General features: G+C 38.2%; 1 protein-coding gene across 4 annotated transcripts in view; it reads left to right on the top strand.

Moving 5' to 3' along the window:
- PDE4D (phosphodiesterase 4D) overlaps positions 1-18,119 on the top strand; it is a 369,603-nt gene that overhangs the window by 293,320 nt on the left and 58,164 nt on the right. The window lies entirely within an intron of this gene.

The following is an 18,119-nucleotide window of genomic DNA, read 5'->3' as shown; positions in this document are numbered from 1 at the left end:
CATTTCAGAAACCTGCCTTCTGGTCACAGTTGTGGGACAAACAAGGTATGTACTATAGACTTGGGCAACTCATTTTGCTCCTTTATGCTTCTCTGTCTGTGGGAATATGGGTATTTTAGGTCATGGACTGTCTCTTAAACTAATGTTCTGCAGTAAGTAGCACTAGAGACTTCAAGTACAGTTGTGAATTCCTTGGGAATTTTTATAGTATGTGTAATTAATCCAGCTGACACCAACTAATGTTCATAAAAAGTTAGATATTTGATCTTTTTCATTTAATGTAATTCGTATTTCCCATTGCCTCACTTTATTGCTCTATAGTATAACAAAAAGTCGGTTTTAGACTGATATGCATCATCAGTTTATCTAAACTGAATTTTTAGGTATTCTTCTTTCTTGCAAAGAAGTATACTGATAACACCTCTGAGCAGATAAATGCTACTCTATTCAAAATCTTACTAGCTCCAAAAGGTTGAGTATTTTTTTCACTTGATCTTCATCTGTAAGGATTTATAGAATTTATGGCTGGGTTCTTTTGATGTGGCACTACTCCACATGTGAATGATGGGGAGCTGGAAGGCATGATGAGGATGTTTGCCAAGAATAATTGGCTTTTGCGTTGTGGAGCAGCTCAAATATTGTGAGTATCACAGTATGTAATTTGGGTGTGCATATTGCCTGTAGTTCAAAGCATTTCATTAGTCTGCAGTGGCAAGCTGAGCTTCCTGTTTTCTGGCTCCTTATATGTTTATTAAACAAGCTACATGCAGCACTCAAGAAAGAGATCGTCATTTCCAGCTATAGTCTCAGGTTTCTTTGGAAAGGATGGAAATTAATCTGAGTAATTTTTCTTTCCATTTGCTTTTCTAATGATTGTCATATTCTGCCAGTCATTCTTGTGACTTTCTGTTAAATCTAAAAAGCTGTTTGCTGGCACACAGAGGTTGATGACAAGAGTAGTTGTGGTGCACTGTGTGGATTGCCAGAATTTTTAGAGCTTGATATAGATGCTATTTACTCAACTTTAGCAATGTCCTCAAAAGCAGGCTTGTGCCAGTTTAGATTTGTGATCTGTAATATGTAGAGACATTAGAGTTCTTTGGTCAGTTGAATCTGTCTTATCTTCTTGTCTTCAAACACTTTTTATGTGCTTCCCCCACTCTTGATCTATACGTACTCTTTCAGACTGTGCTGTGATATTTTTCTCCTTCAATGTGAAGGGATGGGAGAGTTTATTTCTCCTAGTCCTCAAGGAAGAGCTCAAAGACTTCAAACTACTTAGGTCTTTACCTATCCAGTCAAAGCTGCCAATTGTCTAAGCTGTATCACCTTTAGAGAACCAATATCAAGATTTATTAGCATCTGCCTTAACAAGTTAGCATTTAAAGAATCAGTCTGAGGACAGCTAATTTTCTGACACAAGGATTGGCCAGTTTCCATTTATTGGAAAACTATTCCTATGGCAACCAAGAGCCTAGTGTTTAGCAACTGTTCCCCTAATGTTGTACATTTCACTGAAAGTGCAGAACTGTGCTTTGATATGAACCTTGTTTTGCAAGACTGCTGTTGTGATTTAACCCCAGCCAGCAACTAAGCACCACATAGCTGCTTGCTTACTGCCCCCCACCCAGTGAGAGAATCAGGAAAAAGACAGTAAAACTCGTGGGTTGAGATAAAGATAGTCTAAGAGGACAGAAAGAAAGAAAATAGCAATAGTAGTAGTAGTAGTAGTAGTAGTAGTAGTAATAATAATAATAAATGACAATAATTAAAAAATGACAATAATAAAAGAATTGGAATATACAAAACAAGTGATGCACAACGCAGTTGCTCACCAGTCGCCGACTGATGCCCAGTTAGTTCCTGAGCAGCGATCCACCCCCCCACCCTGGGCCAACTCCCCCCAGTTTATATACTAGGCATGACCTCACATGGTATGGAGTACCCCCTTGGCCAGTTTGGGTCAGCTGCCCTGACTGTGTCCCCTCCCAACTTCTTGTGCCCCTCCAGCCTTCTTGCTGGCTGGGCATGAGAAGCTGAAAAATCTTTGACTTAGTCTAAACACTACTTAGCAACAACCGAAAACTTCAGTGTGTTATCAACATTCTTCTCATACTAAATCCAAAATATAATACTATACCAGCTACTAGAAAGAAAATTAATTCTATCCCAGCTGAAACCAGGACAGTATCCACCCCTTATTCTATACCATTTATGTCATGCTCAGGTCCCCTACTTTCCAATACATCCAATTAATCACCATCACCTTTCCTGTCCTTTTATTTATATCTACACATACAGATACCATTCCCTTAGTCTATGGGCCACCCCTATAAAATGTCCATTGAGTTCATTTAGTCCATGGCTTTGGGCTATGTCTGTCATAACAGTCTTTCTGGGCAGGAGAGATGGTGCGAAGTCTGCTCAGTCAGCAGAGCAGGATCGGGCTTTGGTGTGGCACTATGGGCAGGTGACGTTGAGTGCAGCAGGAGGATGGTGTGTAGTGTTGGATTGTTGCATGCTGAAGGCAGTTCTGGTTCCATCACTACTGCACTTGGCTCAGTTTTATCAAAGTTCATTCTTTGTTAATCTAGGTGATTCTCACTTTAATACCATTGATATAGCATATAACAATTATAGTAATGAAGACATACAGTGGCTGGGTGTTGTGGTTTAACCCCAGCCAGCAACTAAGCACCACGCAGCTACTCACTCACTTCCCCCCCACCCAGTGGGATGGGGGATGGAATTGGAAAAAAGAAGTAAAACGCCTGGGTTGAGATAAGAACGGTTTAATAGAACAGAAAAGAAGAAACTAATAATGATAATGATAACACTAATAAAACGACAATAGTAATAATAAAAGGATTGGAATATACAAATGATGCACAGTGCAATTGCTCACCACCTGCCAATCAACACCCAGCTAGTCCCTGAGCGGTGATTCTCTGTGCCCCTCCCTCCCCCCAGTTTATACACTAGACATGACACCACATGGTATGGAATACCCCGTTGGCCAGTTTGGGTCAGCTGCCCTGGCTGTCCTCCATCCCAGCTTCTTGTGCCCCTCCAGCCTTCTTGCCGGCTGGGCATCAGAAGCTGAAAAATCCTTGACTTTAGACTAAACACTACTTGGCAACAACTGAAAACATCAGTGTTATCAACATTCTTCACATACTGAACTCAAAACATAGCACTGTACCAGCTACTAGAAAAACAATTAACTCTACCCCAGCTGAAAGCAGGACACTCATTCTGGAGTCTGGCCAAGTTGTGTATCTATTCTTGTTTTATAGCTAACCTTACTCTTTTTCAATCAGCTCATATATACTGCATTGAATTTCAGTATCTACAACAATCACTTTGAAAACAATTAAACAAAATGTTCATCATAAACTCTATTAGGTATTTTTTAACGCCTTCCCTGAAAGGCTTGCCTCTAGTACATTCAGGAAGCTTGGTGTGTATGCTGCCATCAAAACCAACAGATACTCCTTTTAAGGGCCTTTAGCATTAATTCTTTATTGCACAGGTACCCAGCAAAGACTAAGCAGGTGGAAATGAAGGGACCCACTTGTTTTCCTTGGAGCTTCCACTTCCTCTTCCTTTTGGAGACACACTGACTGCGGGTCTCTCTTTCCTTCATGTGTTGCATAAGCTCCCTTTGCAATTGAAAGGACACCATGAGTTTGGGTTGCCCTCACTGGAAGTTACTTGTAATTGCCTCTTTCTGGAAGAATGTTGCTCACCCATCCTGTTGTGCTGCTTCTTAATCTGTTTTTACTCTCTTTATATCTCCTATTACAAAGTATCTGTTAGTTCACAATAGCTGATTTTAAACTACCGCTTTCTTCCTCCACATTATTCGATCTCTCCCCTCAAAAAGCAGTTGGCAGTAGCGCATTTTTGCCCAAGTTTAAAGATGAACTGAAGTCCCTAAAATATAAAAGACACGTAATACAGTTTTAAAATTGTATTTATCTTAATTTCCAGTACCTGCATTTTAACTGAAAATATTTTAAAGTGTCTGTTCTTCCCTGACAAAATTTGGAAGACTTCTGTTTCCCTTACATGGGCTGATGTCTTCAGTAACATGTAAAGGAGCTTGGCTCCATTCAGCTGCTGGTGCTCTAATTGTTGCAGGAGAAATACGGTGTTGGCTGCCAGAACTCAAGACATTTTATTTTGATTTTAACATGGAATCACTGGAAATGTTGAAGTCCACATATGAATTTTGTTATTGTGACTAAACTGTTACTCATTTTTTTCCTTCTGTAAAAAAAAAAGTTTTGGATTACTTCCATGGTTCAATTTAGTGTTGTTTTTTTTTTTTTTACATGATATTGGGGGTTTCAATTTCTGCTTTGATTTTTACTTATTAGAGGTTCTTTGTCTTTTATATTATCCTCTGCAAAGTATTTTTGATCCATTCTCGGGAACATGATGTGTACAAACTTTGTGTTATTTTGTTTTATACTTTTGAGACTGAGGCAAGGGCTGCCAAGGACAAAAGTGACATCCCACCAACAGCCTTTCAGTAACTACTGGGAGACGCACAGAGGAAGCAGTGATTCCTCTCTGCTTCTTACAACTCATTTAAAAATTACAGGTATTTTTTTCAATTTATTCCACTTTTTTGACAGATTAGAAGATTCTTTAGAAGCTCCATTCACTCAAAACTTAAATTAGGATTTGAGTTAGGTATTTGGTTTTGTTTTTTAAAATAAAGGCTGTATTTCATACAATGGCTATAGCATCTGTTCTTTACCACTGGTTCTTGGCTTCTCAGCACCAACACCACAAAAATGGCTTAGGTAGTCAGTTTTGTACAGAAAGTACAGCCAGCTCCTGCATTTTCTTGTATCTGTTACTTGCAAGAATTGACTTGTAACTTCACATCTCTGACACTAAATGCATTAGTACATGGAGAAAATACCTTATCTGCTTAGGAATTACTTTCCTCATGGAAATAAAAATGCCATTGCTGTGTCCCATATGTTCTCATGTTTGCCTTTACCATATTATATCAGCTTGTAAATAACAAGATCACTTTCCCTCCTAACTGCCTTCCTTCTTTTGTGAGGGAAGACTCTGTGAGAGCTCAGAGAAAAGCTGGGCACCTTCTATGTGTCTATCACCACCACAGTCAATATTATTACAGAAGCAGGCACATCCATGTAGGGTGCTGAAACTGGATTTTATAAGGGGAAGAAAGAAGAAAGGTTATTCAGGACTTTTACTGATTTCATTTGGCAAAAATGAAAAAACTATCCAGAATTCTTAAGATGACATTAAAAAAACTCCTATGACCTCATGAAATGATCAGCTAAAAACCTTTAATGAGATTTTTTTTTTTTTTAGAAAACAGATTTTTCTGCAACCAGCAGGCTTAGGAATGCTTGGTTTCCTATGGGTTTATTTCTGACTATTAGATTCCTTTTTTCTAACAGGTACAACTTCCAGTGGACATTTTCCCTACCAATGCATAGCCCTCTCTCCTTTGCAGCTTCTGTATGCTCTACAGGTACAGTGAGCACATTGTACATTGCTAAACTCAGTAGAAGGATTAATAAAGATTTTCCCTTTAGCTGGTGACTTATTTTCAAGAAACTTACCAGAATCTAGTATGTTTGAAACCTCTACACCTCTGCTCGGTTTCGTTGAGGTTGACCAAAAGATTTAAACGTAGGCAGACATACAAAACCAAAAGTATTTTGTGAATTGCTTCCACTCATTTATACTAACGTAGTGTATGTCTTTGCATGTAGCCAAAGGTCTGGTGTATAGATGAACTCTCAGAAAGCTTCATTTCCTGGTTTTTATACTTCTTTTTTGGATTGTAGTAATAGTTTGTGAAACAAAAAAATATTTTGAGTTTTAAAGGCAATTCTGGTGAAAAGGTAAAAGGTGTTCACTCTTTTCTTGTAGTCTCAGATGTAACCAAGAGTTGTTCTATCAATATAGATGAATTATGCAAGCAAGAAAATGTTTTTAACAGTTCCTGAATAAATAGCTGTACAATAAAGTACATATATCAGAGATTTTATGGGGTTGCAGGAACAACTTTGTAGTAAAGCCACCAACGTTCATTGTGTCAGCTTGTGAGAAGTAACTACTTTTCTGTTGAATAAGTAGAGCAACAAGCATAGTTGTTCTCAAGCTGAAGTCTTGAGACTTGAGAACTGAGGAGCACCACAGGTCTTACTTTGTTTTCTTTTTGAGCTTTTAGGGAAATATCACTATTTAAAGCTGTAGGCAAATGTCCTCTTTCAGGTTCTGGTCACAGAGGTTACTACAGGCTGCTAAAAGTTACTGCCCAAATTTGTTTCACAGTGAAGTAATTTCTGTGTGTGCTTCCTAATATGCTCCAGACAAAATCAGCTAATTTAGCTCAGATCAGCGATTTAAACAGCTTGAGCTGTTTAGCTTTTCTTGTTTCAAGCATATTAACTCTCTTAAACCTTTTCTACCAGCAATGTGGTGACATTAGTAATTTACAGCAAGGAGCTATTACTGAGCATATTTGGGCTGTGATGGAAGAGGACATTTCTCCATGGTCCATGTTTGAGCACCAGCTTATTTTATGTAGGTTTTGGAAGGACAAATGTGCTCAAGTGCATAAAAATGTTTATCAGACATGATAGAGGTCTATGAAAGTATGACTAGCATGGAAACAACTAATTATTTATATGAACATATATATAAAAAATACAAAAATGCTAGTGAATTAAAACTAATGAGCAAATACTGCAAAATACAAAAATACCAATGAAGGTATAATAAAGGTAGTTTTGTGAGAATCTGTTTAGCAATGACTGACTTGCTTATACTTGAGAGCTGTCTGCTGTACTGCCTCTTTTTTTGATGCCTTTTCCTGTTGTTTTATAAACTTCTCTTGTTCCTAAGCAAGAATTAAAGAAACTGAGCTGTAGTAAAACTTTCTGTGGCATGAGCACTATATCATAGTGAACTTCCCATAACATGGAAGGTTGCTAAATAGATTCTGGAAAAACAAAACCAAACCAAACCAAAAAAACCAAAACCAAACCAAAAAAGCCAGTGCTGATTTGCCTGTGCACAGCATCACTTGCTTTATCAAACTACACACATAAATCTAGTTAATTTAAAATTAGCTAAAATGCTATGAAGAAACAGCTAGTGCTTTGGAAACTGGTTCTAACTGATGACTAAGCAAGCTTTGCCAGGCAGAATAAAACCATTTTACCAGAAGTTTTTGACTTGTCAGGTCTCAAAGGAAATGTAGAGTCATGTTGGGTCACACCGACATAGTGCGTTCAGGAACACGCAGCAGGAGAAAGTGCTCCTAAATCAGGAGTTGGTGTACTTTCCTCTAAATCAACACTGAGCTACAGTAGCTAGTAGGCAGTCACATGGCTGGCAGTTTAAAATATTACTATATATTTGTCAAGATGTGAAGTTGGTGTTTGTAGACATGGCTGGCTTGCCTGGAAAAACATTCATGGCTAAATTGTTCTTGTAGTTTCAGGTAGGTCCTATGATCTATATAAGTTTTTATTAGCAGTTGTGCAGTGCACTGAACCAATCTGTAAATGCCATGCCACTACTTTTGTGTGTCAATGTCGAGAAAAACAGATATAATTTAGATATGGTTAGTTAATCCACTCTTACACCATTAAAGGAAGGTACTGCATTAAAGTTCTTATTAGATTCAACACTATTATTATTTATTTTAAAAGAAATGCAATTTGTTCTTCTTTCAAAATGTAATAATGGCCCCTTCAAGTTGCTTTAAAAATTGCGAGAGCTGCACAGCACTGCTGTCAAGGTCCTGCTGGCAACTGCAACAGTCCAGACTGTCGTGACCCAAGCAATGAGCAGCCATCCTGAATGATTCTTTTTTTACTTTCAACAAGAAGTAGTCTTTATTAAGGTCAAGATTGCTGTAATAAGTGTTGATAAATGTTGTTATGTAAATGTACAAAATTAGAAATTGTCCTCTAAAATGCTAATGGGAAAAATGTTTGCAATTATTGGCAAAATATTTATCTGTTTAGAGAGGTTATTAGGAGAAGGTGGAACAAAATAAAAAAATGTAAGCTACATCTGAATTACAAAAAAGCTGTTTTCTTCCTGACAACATTTAAAGAAGAGATTTCCTTTGATTAAACCCTCCTTGCTGACAGAAAACCCACAGATCACTTTTACCACATCTCCCAGGTCTGGACAATTAATTACTCCCTCACTGCAATGTCTGTATATTCCTACTGCCTTCATATTTATACCTTGAGTTGCAGAATTTTAATGGTTTTGCACTTAGCTCTGTGGATTTCTGCTTGGTTTTGTATCCTAGAACAGACAGTGCAGTTCTTGTGTAGGATATTGCGACAGAGCTACAAGGTCCAGCTACAGATTTGTGCACAAAGAGGACAGAAGTTATCCATAGTGAAAAATACAGTTATCTGTGTTTCTTTAGGTACGTTCCAGTATTTCCTTTGAAACCCATGTAGATGAGAGAGTCTTATACAAATGATGTTTTGAAATTGGGACAGCTCTAATTCACCTGGTAAAAATAACCTTAAGAGATGACTAACAAACCTCATCTTTAAGGAAAAAAAGAAAGGGGGGTGGAAGGGGGGGCAGGAGAAGAACCTGTTGACATGTTGAAATCATCTCTTTGCATAGATGAGTATCCAAGGCTTAAGGACAGTGTGCTTTTAATGGTGAATTGAGTCATAAAGTACAGATCTTTAATCCACGGAGCTCTTTCTTGCTGTTAGGAAATCAAACATTTTGAGAAAGAAGTTTTTGATTCTTTACTGTGCCAAGTTTCCTTTTGCAGCCCTGATGGGGAATCCTTAGTGAGCTTGTGAAGGCTCCTTCATTCTCAGGGCAAATTTGCACATGAGCCCCAGGTAGCACTATGAAACCTACAGCAATTGCCTTTGCTCAGATCCCAGACCAACTGCCAAATGTAGGTGATTATCTTCAGAGGTTCAGAAATCTTAGTTTTATTTTTCACTAGAAAATAATTATTTTCAAAACCCAAAAACTTCTGTGGAAGTGTACCAGTATCACTGAAGTGTACTCTGGGAAAAATTTCTAAGCTCCCTTAGTGTTAAGAAAATAGCAATACAAGGGAATTCCCAGGCTGAAGTATCTCCCCATCCCCCTGATAATGAGGAAGGGGATGAATCTAAAACAATGTGGTTGTGGTGTGCATCTCAGCATCTTCTCTTGGAGCTGCTCCATTTTGTATAAATCAGTAAAGAGTTGAACCACAGAGATACCAATCATTTGCATGTCTAGGATGGGAGAAGCTTCTTTTTTATTATTTATCCATACCAGAAGAACTTGAGCAGGAAAAAATCAACAGATCCACCTCAAAAGTAGTCAACAACCCTGCATTCAGGATGCTTACGCAGGATGTGGGAAACTAGTACAAAATTTTGAACCTTCTCTGTTCTAGGACAGTTGCATAATAATCAGGCTGTATTAGGGTAAGATTTTATTTTATTGCATTTCAGGGGAAAAAACCTCCAAAATTTTGAACCAGTTTGGTGTTACCCTTCTGTAGAGTGAGATATGTACATGTTTGGGGTTTTTTTTTAAATCTCAAAGATTTTCTGGGATGGAAAAATGTTTCCCATTAGTTCTAATTTGGACCTATATACATGAGAGGAGAAAAGAAAATGCTGGGCAATCTTTCTTAAAAAAAAGCTCCAGAATAAGGTGGATTCATCATTACTGTAATGTATCTCACCTGAACCTTTTTGTTCTTACTCTACTTTTGATTTATTTTATTTCATCTACCTAAAAATTAGCAGCAGGTCATCAGTTAATATGAAAGAGTGTGGCACCACACAAATCAATGCCGAGCATTTGGCGCGGGGCTTCTAAAAGAAAATATGAGAGAAAAAAAAAAATCCTTCTGTGGGTTTCAGGGAAATGAACTGTTAATGAATATTGTGAAAGAGCTGAAATTTGCTGTAAGGGAAAGACTGACACAGTGTTTGTCAAGTTTTCAACTTGACGCGTGGAGGAGCAGGTTGAGCTGTCTTGTGGTTTTGCTGGATGACGTTTGTCCATTGCCTACCTGTCATCCAAAACAAACTGTCTCCCATCCTGGCCTTTTACAGCCACAGAAACAGTGACTGCTACTTACAATGTCAGCTCGAGAGTTAGTAGCCTCTGGGATAATTTCCTGAGGCAATATGACACAGAAGTGTAGCAGAAATAATGATTGACTCGTCCAGCATAAAGCAATTGTATGACTAACAGTTCATTCAGTTTAAACTGTAGGTTTCTTATCTATGACATGAATCCAGTAATAGTGGGGTGTATCTGACTTCCAAAGGAATGTTTGTGTTCCTCTGCAACAGCCAAAAATGAAACCAGTGGAAATAGTGTTAACTTAAACCCAGCATAAATATGGAAGTGAGATTGTGCTTAAAAAAACTAGGGGAGATGACCCACAGTTTTGATGTAATTGCATGATCTATTATTTTATGAGATCTAATCCTGAATGGGGTTCTTGGGCAGTACAATAACAATATTTTGAATATTTTTAATATATTAATAAGCAATGGCACCAAAACAAAGAGATTATAAAAATATTTATGATAACAGTAAAGGTTCTGTTAGAATTATCTAAAACCAAACTAAGTTTATTCACCTCCTTAGTCTTACAATTTGTAGGTAAAAAGATTATTCACTTCTGCAGTGTCAGGTAAGCAAGGAATTTTAAAGGAGATGCAGTAGATGATCTGTAGATTTTGTAGAGTGAGGGTCTGATTCAGCACATACTCATTGGGAATAATCCTTCAAGAGTACCCATTCAGATAGGAACTTCACATTTTTCCGTTGTCTTTAGCAGGGCACTAGGGTCCAGTGATATGGACTGTGCTGCTAGCCCAAAAGCTGATTCAGACGTCACTTGACCTGAGAAGGAAGCATTAAAAACTACATAAGTACTGAAGCTAAAAGCAATGTTTATTGGTTGCCTGTGTTCTTAGCTTAGGGAAGACTGCAAAAGTGTAGCCCATTTGTGCCATGTAAATATACCCCAGCTAATTGGGTGTGAAGGTAAGAACAGTTTCATAGAAGGGAAGGAGGCAGATTCATTCCTGCTACTGCCCTTTCTGCTGTTCTCAGGAATGAAGGTTAATGAAGTTGCGTGTTCTTGTATTTCTCCTTTTGCTCTGTTGGAAAGAGAGCAGGCTTCCTGCTACCCAACCGGGGCAAGGCTGAGAGGTTTCCTCTCTCCTGCAGTCTCCAGGGCCCTGAGGTAAAGCCTGTCTCTAGCTGCTCTCTCTTGCTATCAGTTCATTTATCATTGATATCATGCAAATGTGGTTCAAATTAGAACTACAACCAGAAATCCTTGTGACATTTTTAGAGTGCTTTCCTTAGGATATAGATCTGTATTACTAACAGCCACCTATTAACTTTTGAAACCATTGACTGATAGTGAGGTGGTGATTTATGAAATTTATTAAATATAAATTATGTAAAAATGGGCAACTTTATAGAGGAGCCTATTAACACTGACTTTTAAGAAAAAAACCTGCAGTTTGAGTACATTTCTTGTTAGACATCAGAGGATCTAGATGGAGAAGAGCCAATATGAATGCCTCAACTCTTGGAAAGCTTTCATTTGGCTTTCCCATTTTATCAGACACCAGGAATTCTACTGAGGTTTCTTTGGCAAAGACCAGCTGAAGCTTTTTCTAAACTTTGGCATTTGTAGTTTTTAATATAGCGTGAGCTCAGGCTGCACCATTGGGTGTTGTGAAGTTCAGAAGTCAAATCAACCAGGAGACACAAATGCTTAGGGTAACAAACTTTGTTAGTTCTGGTATTTAGAGATATCCTTATTTTTATTTTATTTTGCAGTGATTTCTGAATATGCATTTGTAAAGTTTTTAAGGAACTCTCACAATCAAACAGTAATCTTGAAATTCTTTCCCAGATGGGACTCCTAATTTTCACATTTCAGCTGGATCTAAACAAGTTCCAGTTGGTAATAAAGATTTTGTGACAAAACAGAGTCTCTGGGTCTTGGAGCTATTGACATCTCAAACAAAACCAGCACTAATCTGCTTAAAAGTGAAATTGATGGTTTCTAATGGGCTTGTATTGGTTTTGGACAAAAACTTGAGCTATTCCTTTGTGTTCTGATAATATGTTCTAAGAAAGTAGAAAACCAAAATTGTTAGTAGGTCTTTTTAACAGTGAAGTTTTATACATATAAATTTAGTGAGTCATATTTCTTGTTTTCACCGTAATGCCCAGAATAACATGTTAATGAGTTAAGCTCTTCAGCAAAATCCTGATGGGGACAATATAATATCCTTTGTTCCCTTCTATTAGGATTGGAGACTATTACAGAACAGCAAACATGACAGCATGGCTATTTAATCCACCCACTTTTTGCCAAAATGGCTTTTATTTTTTCAACAGCTAATTTAATCACAGAATCATAGAATGATTGAGGCTGGAAGGGACCTCTGGAAGTCATCTGATCCAATCCCCCTGCACAAGCAGGGCTACCTAGAGCAGGTTGCCCGGGACCTTGTCCAGATGGCTTTCAAATCTTCAAGCATGGAGACTCCACAACCTTTCAGGGCAACCTGTCCCAGTGCTTGGTCACCCTCGCAGTAAAAAATATTTCCTGATGTTCAGAGGGAACCTCCTGTGTTTCAGTTTGTGCTCTTAGCCTCTAATTTTGTTCTACTTTGAAAATCTCTCATTTCTCTCATTAAGTTAAATCAACAGCAGTATCCTCCTCAGAAAGTTTTACAGCTACAGGTGGAACTGATCTTGAGGATATATCCTCGCACCTAGAAAAAATATTTTTTGTATGGTACAAGAAATAGGATAAGAAAGCAGCTTGAGCAATGAATCCATTATTGAACTCCTTGCCCAGAAGCCTCAGAGTACAGAATCAACACAATTACAACTGTTGGGGAAAAAAGGAGGTTTAAAAAATAAACAGACCTCTTCTCAAAATGCCGTTTGTTCATGAAAAGAAAGCACTAAAAATGCATGCAAAGGACATTTTGCTATTTAAAAATCAAGAGCTTTCCTCTTTTTCTTTACTTTGAGCAAGGTTGATTGCTTGATGGAAGGGCTTGCTTCTTTTCACCAGTGAGTGAGTGACAGTGGTCCTTCTGGCAGATTCTTACAGGCAGTGGAGTAAGGAATGTATTAGTCCTTTGCCAAAGTAGTCAAAGGGGAAGGGAGCACTGGGTAGGGATGTGTGGTAACAAAAGAACACTCATTTGGCCATGTTGGATATTTGATAATAGCAAAGAGTGGATTTAAATATTCACACTGCAAACATTTTGATGTGCTCTATCACTAAAGCAGTAAATTATTTTAAGTACGCTATATGTACTAAATGTTTGTTCCCTGCTTGTCTTCAATGAAGGGTACTTTTCTGATAGTCTGCTGTACTACTCTGGCATCACAAGACTGTTTCTGAGGACAAATTTGGAAATACTTAATACAGAAACACTTCTAGACTCTAGAACAAATTATATCAGTATGAGTAACTCCGTTCCAAAGCTTTTTCTGAGAAGTAGACAAAATGTTTAACAGAAAAAAACAGAGGAAGCCTGCACAAGTAACATCCCCATCCCCATGCAGTGAAACTGAGCTACATAGCAAGAGCCTAATGATAGAGTTCTTCTCTTATAAATAGAGTCAAAAGTGCCTTATTTACTCTGAACTAACTATAATAGGCCTCTTCAAAGAGCCCAGTAACTTCTTTGTAGATACCTGCAGCCTTCCTGTTATCTGATTTTGTAAGAATAGAAACACATGTTGTTCATCCCTTTGCCTTGAAATACAGTCTTAGACTATAGAGAGATTGTTATATGATTTATGTGGATTTCTCTGAGACCATGAAACAAAAACAAAAAGTTGGGGGAAAAAACACCACCTTTTTTCCTAGATCCTCATTTAATGTGTATTTTGTCTGTGTATCTCTTTATGTGGTCCTTTTTTGTAAGTGTAGTCAAGCATTTTGACAAGTTGTGCGTAACTGGACATTATCATTTTGCTCCTACTAATTCCTGGAGGTTACTACATTCTCCACTCAAGGAGATAAGGCAGTTTCCATAGCCTAAGACTGGTGCTACTGGCATTGCATAAAGCAGCACATTGGGGGAGTCCTGCAGATCATCACATCCTGAAAGAAGACTAGTCCTGGTCATATCGACACAATCCATCTGCATAAGGCTACTAACTGGTACTAAACAGTACAAAGGATTTTTCTTCACTAGAGTGGAAACTTGGAGAGATTCCTGGCATGGAAGAAAGTGAGTGTTCAGAGTGACACCATCAAAACAGTTTCTAAGAAATCTGCTGCAGCTGGGTTGTCTTCCCAGATGCTCATTCCAAAATCTGATCAAGAGTTTTGGTTTTTTTTTTACTTGGGATTTTGGAGGGATGTCTGCAAATTTCTAGATGTTAAACAAAAATATCTTTCATAATTACATTTTATCAACAGTAAGACAGATGAACACTCCACAAAGATAGCCTTTTAAGTGACAATATTTACGATTTTCTCTGTAAAACCTAAAAACAAATTATTTTTTTTTCAGTTGTAAAATGGGTGACTAAGAAAATGGATGCTATTTCTACCCTCAATCAGTTTTAGTATGGCTATGTTTAACTGAAGGTACCAACATTGACCAAAATGTCAGTCACTTCAATATATAGGCCATCAGTTAAGGCTGTAAGTACGAACATCCTCATTTACAGAAAAATTCATAGTTTGAATCACAGAGGATTTTTTTTTTAAATGCTGTCGTAGTTAAGAGAAACTGAAACTCTTAGCCCAGCAATTCTGTTGCTCCAAACTTCAAGCTTATACTAGCCAGAAGAGCAAAAAGACAGTCACAAAATTCAGGGAAGATGTCTGGGGTCTGAGTCTTACAGCAGATCTTCAGCTCGTCTTCATTTACAGTAGCCTCGAGGTTTCCAGAGCTTCCTCCCGCTGCCTGCACCCCCAAAAGACAATACACATGCTAAGCCTATCTGGATCATGCCAATGTTTCGCGGTGACCTTTTCTTGCCACCAAGACACTCCAATTTTAAGGCAGCACAGTGCTCAAAGGCCTTGGCTGTGCTCTTGCTGAATGCTAGTAGAAAAGTCTACTATTGCTTTTTGTTCTCTGGGAATAGTAGGACAGCATATATGAAAATCATGATGAGCTGATAAGTAGAGTGGACACTATTCCTAATTATTGCCATGTAGTATTTTCCTCTCTGAAAATTTTGAACAGAAGTTGTTCCTGAATAAGGGTGTGAATGCAAGTATAGCTCTCTCTGGTGGTGTGTTAGGAGCTGTGCTAAGAATCAAGTCTTTTATAATAAAACACACAGTATACCACCCGTTTTAAAAAAACAGGTGTGCAGCTGAATGATTATGGCCGAGCTTTTTCTTTTTGCTAGCCTTTCATTTGTTTTTTCTATGCACCATACTGAAAGCTGTATGTGGTGGAATTGTAGTGATACTGTAAAGAGAACATTTGCTGTCACTTCCTTTTTTCTAAAACCATATAAGAAATAACAGGTAAATTGTTAAAGCAACTGATGTTAAACTGTATTTCTCTCCTTATTAAAGCCTAATGAGTTATAAAAAGAACCTCTGAAATTTCAAAACCCCTCTCATTTACAGAAGTTAATCTGGTTTTGGACTTCATCATCGGGGGCTGGGGGGGAGGGTAGGGGGGAGCTTGATCATGTGCCTATACCAAAAAAACTGGTAAGTAGATCAGTCCTGGCTGGGAATAATTACAGGGTGCTACCTTATAGGTAATGCAGAGGTCAGAAACAATGTTGTGAGACTGTTAAAGCTCTGTGGTTGCTAATTATTTTTTTTATTCTTAGCTTAGTGGTGACAGGGTGTTACACTTGAAAAGCTGTTAACCTCGACATTTTCCACCACATTGTATAACAACAAAAGTGTGGGCCAAATTTAGAGCTTCAGTACTGTTTAGAAAAAAGCTTTCCTATGGTTGTTCTGCCCTTCAGAACTGCGGGAACAAAGCGGGCGTGCTTGTTTGATGGGTACTTTGTCACCAGTTAGGAACCCTTTTATTTCCATTTAAGCTATCAGGGCTAGCCTGACCGCTCTGCAATCATCTGAGAACTGGCAGGAGGTGCTGAGTCCAGTAAGTCTTTAGCCTAGCATTGGCCATCAGAAGTTTACTTAGTCCGAGCGGTGAGTCGGGTCCCCACAGCAGCCACAGACACTTGAAGTGTGGGAGACAGAAGCGGCAGCTCCTGAGAAACATCCTAAGGGCGATGGGACTTCCTTGTGAGTGATAATTCTGGTTTCTAATGTGCTTTGAGATATATTGGGAAGGTAGATAGTAGATAAAGATTCCTGAATGTAAGATGCTGTTGGTACTATATATTATTGCTACATGGATAATAAGAAAAATAAGCTTTAAAATTACAAACTGAGCGTTTTATTACTTTCACCTAAATACGGTATTCCTCAGTTTATTTTGTTGTTTTCATACTTCTCGGAAAAACCTTACCCTCTTACTCACTTAAGTATTAGAAGGGATGATGTTTACTTGTGAAGAAAAACTCAAGTTTCCCAATATCTGATTTTCAAGAAAGGCTGAAGGGCACGCTGAAGGGTAGCAACGAAATAACATCATACAGATGCATTTTACATCACTTCATTATGCATTTTATCCTCAATGAAATCATTGTATAAGGTCATCAGATAACTATGCATACGTTAACCGCATCTCCGCTTTATCAAAAGCATTTAATGCAGTACACTTACAAACATACTGTAAACACAGTTATTTCTATTTCCAGTACTGATCTTGATTGAATATACACTGTGAGGTCAGTAAAGCAGTCATGTTCAAGAACTAGTGAGCTGTGATCTGTGCTGTGTTGCAAAATGTCACAAGATTCTCTTTTGATGGATAAACAGGCTGGAAAATCCTGACTTTATTTGCCAGGGGAATTCTTTTGGATCAGATAGCATTTATAGTAAGTATGACAGGTCTGAAAGACAGTGTTTACCATTCAATGGGGACGGTTTTTGTTGACTGTCGGTTAGTGTTGTGTTTGTTGAAGTGGCAGGTTAATCATGATACAGGCAGGCACTGCAAAATTTTCTTCAAATGGTTCTGCCAATTAATCTCAGTCCAAACTTCTTCTCACATTGCCTTTTTCCAGAGGTGAATGGACATTATTCAAAATCGTGGAGTGTTTTTGCAATAGCCACAAGTATGCAAAGTTTAACAGCTGTGAAGGAACCTGAAGTTTTTGAGCATGTGCTCTGAAATGTAAAAAGTTACAAACCTAGTATCCTAGATGTTGAACAGTAATGCACTGAGCTATTTGGCAGTGCTGGGGTGTTATATTTGAAAAGGAGCTCTAATTAATTTGTTTGCCTGATTTTTTTGCTTGTCTGACATTTTGAAAATAAGGTTAATTTGATGTGAAACAAGTTAAGGGAGATGTTTTAGATGGCACTAACAAGCCCACTGAACAAACACTTCTCTACCTTGGAGTTATGTTTGCACATAGCTGATCCAGAAGCATCCATGCCAGGAGTTTCAAAGCTTGGTGTTTCGGATACACAGCTTGCAAGACAGCATGCCTGGGCTAAAACTCCCTCAGCTATGTGTTCAGTGTGGCGAAGCATTCTCCCCTTCTGATCTACATCAGGAAAAAAAAAAAAAAAAAATTAGCCAGGCTTTGTAGGTAAGGCTCACACCCTAGACATGGGATTATTTTTCTGAAGTTATTTGCATACCAACTGATCTCCAGCCGTTGGAGGGTTTTTGAAGAAGGGTATGTCTTCACTCTGTAAGTCAAACTCTGCAAGTTTTAAGACAGTTAGCTCCAATGTGACATATAGCAATTTTGGTGAAGCCATGACTTTCCATGCTGTTATTGGGTCCATTTCCCATATTGTGTTGCTGTGTCCAGTTCCAAAACTTTCATCAACCCTTTTTTTGGTTGGTTGGTTGGTTGGTTGGTTGCTTGCTTGCTTACTTACTTACTTCCACACACACACACACACACACACACGCAGGTACTTGAACACTCCCAACTTTAACAGCCGGTGCTTCAGCTGGTCATCGTTATCCCGA

Source organism: Buteo buteo, chromosome Z (genome assembly GCF_964188355.1).
Source record: "Buteo buteo chromosome Z, bButBut1.hap1.1, whole genome shotgun sequence".
NCBI lineage: Eukaryota > Metazoa > Chordata > Aves > Accipitriformes > Accipitridae > Buteo > Buteo buteo.
This window is presented reverse-complemented; position numbering and strand designations above follow the sequence as displayed.